Source organism: Aedes albopictus, chromosome 2 (genome assembly GCF_035046485.1).
Source record: "Aedes albopictus strain Foshan chromosome 2, AalbF5, whole genome shotgun sequence".
Taxonomy (NCBI): Eukaryota; Metazoa; Arthropoda; class Insecta; order Diptera; family Culicidae; genus Aedes; species Aedes albopictus.
This window is the reverse complement of record NC_085137.1, coordinates 440893826-440900410: the sequence shown is the minus strand read 5'-3', so window position 1 is coordinate 440900410 and position 6585 is coordinate 440893826.

Below are 6585 nucleotides of genomic sequence, written 5' to 3'. Positions count from 1 at the left end.
ATTTCCTTTAGAGATTCTGCCTTTCATTCACTCAAAAAATCCTCATGGAATCACTATTCCTGGAGTTCCTTTGGGATTCCCTTCTTGAATATCTTCGGTGAATTCTAGAATTCTTTTGTGAATTTCTCCTGATATTCTAAGAATCTTCCTAGAGTTCCTTCGAGGATTCCTTTTTGAATTTCTTTGGAGATTCCTCTTCCACTTCCTACGGGGATTCGTCTTATTATTCCTTCGGGGTTTCCTTTTTGGAAGAAACCGCTTGTAATTCCTTCGAAGATTCCTCCCGGAGTTCCTTCTGAGGTGACCTCTGGGATTCCTGCAGGGATTTCTCCTGTAATTTCTTCGGGGATTCTTTCTAGACTTCTTTCGCGGATTCCTCCTAAAATTCATTCGGTGATTTCTCCTAATCGGGGATTACTCGTGGAATTCCTTTGGTGATTTCTCTTTTCTGGAATTCCTTCGGTGATTCACCCTAGAATTCTTTCGAGAGTATCTCCTGGAATTCTGTCGCACAGTGTTCGAAATCGATGATTTTGCGATCAAAATTAAATAACTTTTTTTAGGTAAGTTCTAGAGGTTTGGCGTGTTCTACAAAGTTTTTCTGCATGTTAAAAGGCGTCTTCTGATAAAATATAATTAATTATTAATCCCCCTAGAAGTGAGATCAAAATATTATTTTTTCAAAAAAATTTTTTAGAGGTTTTACGTATTCGGCAAAGTTGTAGCTAATGATAAGAGAAAACACTTCGTAGAACATGTCAAAGCTCTACCTCTTACGGTTTTTGAGATATGGAGCGTTTTGTGCGAAGTACCCCTAAACCTACTTTTTTCAGTGTAGCTTTAACAGGTAAAATCCTATAGTTTTGTGACCTTCTACAAACTTGTTCAGGACGTCAAAATACACATTTCTTCCCAAGATGTTAAGTCATTATATCTTAAAACAAAAAAGTTATAGGCAAATTTATAATTTTTTAAGGTGTACTTTCACCTTAAGTAACTATTTCCGGCGCAAAATGGCGCAAATGGCTCAGTCGGTAGGTGAAAGATTAGACTTTTTACTATCTCTTGAGGGTGGAAACCCTTGTGGGCAATTGTGGGAAAGGTGTTTTAAATAGAAGGCAAAAACTTATTATTTTGCTTGTAATAAAAGAAAAAAAAAATAAGATGCCCGCAGTAATTTTTAATGCACTGTTTTGCTTCCGGCAAAATCTTTACAACGTTTTTGCAGAAAACAGTGAGTTTTATCAGTAAAAATTGAAAAATCTGTAGAAAATATCGTTATAATCCGAGAGTTATAACTAAAGCTAGTTCTAAATAAAAGTATTGAATTTCTCTAAACCTTTAACAACATATGCTTAAACGATTGACTACCTACCCAATAGTCATAAGAATGAATGATCCCGATGTGTGTGAAAAGTGCTTTAAAACATGTATTGTTTATCCGGTTGGCATCAAGACAGCCATTCAATCTAAAATTGCCATTTTCTTGGTCCACAAGTGCCGCAACTGTTTCGCATCTAGTGCGCTGTGTTGCTGACAACAACGGGAAGGATGCGCACTATTTTTGACATGATTCAAAAAACGTCACGAGTTGGGTCGCGTCGCGACTTGATTGTGCGACGTCCGGTTTGGTGGCGGCCTGACAATAATTGGTTAACGTCAAGAGATTAAAAATAATGTTAAAAAAAAACTTTCGCATTATTTCTTGGCACACCCTGTATTTTATTGATTTATATCTGATGTATTTCAATTGTTCCCCAGTTGGAAGTGAAACTCGTGAATTACCCAAAAAGCTGTTACTCTGCTATCGGACGAATCAAAACTTCTCCTGATGTTTCGTCCAAAGTTGAAAAGTACAACAACAAATATAAATACATGAAAAACATGCCTGACCATCTGATAGTTAACAATATGAAATCAAAATCATCAAAAAGTATTCTGTTTGGTAAGCACAATGGTCAAAAATATTGTTAAATATTTTCGGAAATTACGTAATGCAGTTTAAATTACTGCGAGCACTATTTTTTATTTATTTTTCTTTTATTACAGGCAAAATAATAAGTTTTTGCCTTCTATTTAAAACACCTTTCCCACTGTTGCCCACGAGGGTTTCCACCCTCAAGAGATAGTAAAAAGTCTAATCTTTCACCTACCGACTGAGCCATCTGCGCCATTTTGCGCCGGAAATAGTTACTTAAGGTGAAAGTACACCTTAAAAAATGATAAATTTACCTATAACTTTTTTGTTTTAAGATATAATGACTTAACATCTTCGGAAGAAATGTGTATTTTGACGTCCTGAACAAGTTTGTAGAAGGTCACAAAACTGTAGGATTTTACCTGTTAAAGCTACACTGAAAAAAGTAGTTTTAGGGGTACTTCGCACAAAACGCTCTATATCTCAAAAACCGTAAGATGTGGAGCTTTGACATGTTCTACGAAGTTTTTTCTCTTATTATGAGCTACAACTTTGCCGAAGACGTAAAACCTCTAAAAAGTTTTTTGGAAAAATAAAAATTTTATCTCATTTCTAGGGGGATTAATCATTAATTACATTTTATCAGAAGACGCCTTCTAACATGCAGAAAAACTTTGTAGAACACGCCAAACCTCTAGAACCAACCTAAAAAAAGTTATTTAATTTTGATCGCAAAATCATCGATTTCGAACACTGTGTGTCGGGGATTTCTCTTGGAATTTTTTCGGGGATTGCTCCTAGAGTAATTTCTGGCATTCCTTTTAGAATTCCTTCGGGGGTTTCTTTTGAGCGGTTCTTCCTTCGAGGATTCTTCCTTCGGAGATTTCTTCTGGTATTTTATCGAGGATTCCTTCTGGATTTCCTTCGGGATTCCATCTTGAAATTCCTAAGGTGATTCCTATTCGAATTTCTTCGCAGATTCCTTCTAGAATTCCTTCGGGGGTCCCTCACGAAATTCCTCTGGGGATTCCGTTTAGAATTCCTCCGGGAATTCGTCTTAGAATTCCTCCGGAGATTCGTCTTAGAATTCCTCCGGGGATTCTTCCTAGAATTCCTTCGGAGCTTCCTGCTGGAATACCTTATGGGATTCCTCCTGAAATTCCTCCAAGGATTCCTCGAAAATTCCTCCTAGTATTGTCTCTGGGATTTCTGCTGGAATTCCTTCAGAGATTCCTTCTCAATATTTTTCGTTGATTCCTCCTTGAAATCCTTTGAAGATTCCCTCTTGAAATTCTTCAAAAATATCCGCTAGAATTCCGTCGGGGATTGCTCCGGGAATTCCTTTGGAAATTCCTGCTGTAGTTCCCTTGGGATTCCTGCTTGAATTCATTTGGAGAATCCTCCTGGAATTTCTTTCGAAGATTCGTCCTGGATTCCTTCGGAAATTTCTCGAAAACTTCAATCAGGGATTTCTACAGAGATCTCTAAAAGAGAATCTTCAACCGCCAGAGATTCCTGCAGAAGTTTATGCAGGGTTTCATACAATAGTTCTTGCAGAGATTAGTCCAGAATTTTCCTCTTGGATTTCTTCATGAGTTTCTTTCCTAGGATTCCTTCTGAGATTCCTCCCTGAAACCATTCGAGGATTCCTTAGTGTAAATAGTGTGACTTTATTATCAAGTTTGATGGCTTCTGAAGATTCTGAGAAAACAAAAAAAAACTGTAGCAAAATCAATATTTCATTGCCCTTTATTTGCAATGGAGTAATGCAACGTTCATTACACGCAGGATACCGGTCATGTCTCAATATTCCGTTCCAATTATAAATATTTGTTAATCCTAATCCCGAAACAGCCGCGAGTACTTCGGCTTCCCAAACTAATATAGTATTAAGGCAGTTAAAAATTTGAAAAATGTAAACAACGTAAAAACAAAAATGTACAAATCATTTCGGCTCATTTATGCCCATCCCAACAAACATTTTAGCTGTACAGGAATGGAACAAAAATAACTCTTGAACAAACTTTAGTTTAAGAAACTGTTATTCAAGTAGTTCTGTTTCTTGGGATGTGGCGTCCAAGCCTTCCAAATAAACGAATGAGTAAAAAAATCGCAATAGGTCTAATCACGCAGTGACGAACCCGAACAGAAATAAAAAAGGTATTCATTTTAACGTAATAATAACGTAACGTTTATGCTGCCGTTCTACGTATAATTGTCTCATGTTGTATGGGAATCCCATATAACATGGGACAACTATGCGTAGAACGGCAGTATGTCATCAATGGTCATGGAAAAGCTCAGACTACAAATTCAAGAGCGTAATGACAACTTTTTCGCTTTGCCAATATTTAAATCATGGTCAAATTTTGGTCACGCCGATTCACGCCGCCGCCGAAGGCTGCCACCGGCGTGACGCCGATGACGCCGCCGCCGCCGGCTAAAAATGGCCCTCACGCCGCCGCCGAGCAAAATATATTCGGCGCACAGGTCTAACTTCCGGTACGACTTTGGTGGGATATAGCACGAGATTGAAGCCAGATAGAAAGGTACGATCTTCGGCAAAGTTGTTCAGAACTACGAGTACTTCCAGGTCATAAAGAGCATAGTTCATAATTTCACCACTACGTGGCGCTAGTGTACATAGTGACTTCCGGTACGACTTTGGTGAGATATAGCACGAGATTGAAGCCAGATAGCATGGTACGATCTTCGGCAAAGTTGTTCAGGACTACGAGTACTTGCAGGTCATGAAGAGCATAGTTCATAATTTCACCACTACGTGGCGCTAGTGTACATAGTTACTTCCGGTACGACTTCGGTGGGATATAAGGACTGTTCATTAAAGAAAGTGGACACCTGTTTTTCAATAGAAAATGTGTATTTTCGAACAAATTCATAATTTTATTTTTTATAAATGACAATCAACATACATGTGGCCAAATTCACGTGAGTTTTAACATTTACTTCGCTTTTCGGAAGAACGCTCGGACTTTCCTCTTGACAGCTCCCATTAGATTCTGCACAACTTTCTCCGTAACTTTTCGTTGTGCCGCAGGCCAAATTTGTTTGAACCAATCAACAGAGCTTGCTTCTCTTCCATCTTTCTTAAGATGCCGCTTAATTATTGTCTAGTATCTTTCCACAGGACGCTGTTCAGAGAAGTTTAGTGGATTTTGCCATTTTTCGACTAAGTCGACTTTTTCCGTATTGAGCATCTCTAGAGTAGAAGAAGCGTAATAAGCGGATGCCAGATCCACCTAAAACAAAAGAGAATCCGTATGTTTTCGGTAGATAAGTAGTAGTCGTTTTTTTATGCATTTCTTTCTGTTATTTTCACCGTTGATTGTTCCCGTTGTGAAATACAAAGAACTCTTTAAGCCACATGAACAATAGGGTCCTAAAATGGAAAATATTTTCCCGGTTTTGCTGCATAACACGAAGGAGCATGCTTTTCTGATCTCAATGGTAATTTTTCCGAGTTTAAACAATGACAGAATCTATATATATATAAATGAGTTTGAAGTTCCTTTGAGGCAACAAAACTCACGAACGGCTGAACCGATCGGGATGACTCTTGCAGGGTTTGTTTCGTATTCATGATGGCTGTGTTTATATGTAAAAAAAAGTTACGAAAATCAACTAAAATGAAGAGCAATTGTAAAATTGCTGAAATTGTTATGAGCGGGGAAGAAATTCAAAGCGATCACAATAAAACCAATCTAGAGTGCGGTGCCAAAATGACTCCCCAGCAGTTGTCAAACAAGCACAATCAAAATGGCAGTACAACGTCTGCCGGGACAGCTAGTAGTTAATAAACTCGAAAATAAAATAATGGTGAGCAGGTCTTGTTTGACATTCGAGGTCAACCTTGACGTAACGAAAGTGAAACGGCGGGTTGCAAAAGACATCACATTGGCTCACTTTTGACAACAAATGTTCCTGTTTGACATACACGGTGTTAGATATGGTCAATCTTTATTGGAATCAGAACTTAAACTAATTATTACAAAGTAATTTTCATCTACGGTTACTCTGATGATTATTTGGTCGGTTGCGTAGCACCGACGATTGGACGCCGCAGATCGAGTCGTCGCGTTGAACGCAACACGTCGCCGAAACGCTAGTCGCCGCTTAAGATGCAATACGCTACAACTACTCTTCCCCCAAGCGACGTGGTGGCAGCACAACTCGATTGTACCTAGTTACGTACGACCCGGCCGGTGGTGGTTGCTGTCTGGCCCGCTCCTCCGTGTCCGACTCGCCCAACGAGCCGTATTCCGACTCTTCACTAGATGCATCATTCGGTTGTGCACCTGCGCCTGTGGGTTGTCTTGCTTCGTCGTCATAGTCATCGAAAGGGTATTTCAACAACTGATGGCTCCTGCGCTTGATAATTCCTAGATCGTCCGAAACGCACTCGTATAGGACAGCTCCAATCTTCTTGACGATCTTTGCTCGTACCCATAGTGGCTTCTTCGGATTTCGGTAGTCTCTTGCATAGACTGTCTCACCAATCTTGAATACTGTTCTCTTCTGTTTGAGGTGGTGTTCTTCAATCTTCTCGCGCTGTCGTTTTTCGTGATTTACCTTCAGCTTGTCGAAACGGACTCTCATCTCTCTTCCGAACATCAACTTGAAGGGACTTTCAAGGAACAAGGGCTGTA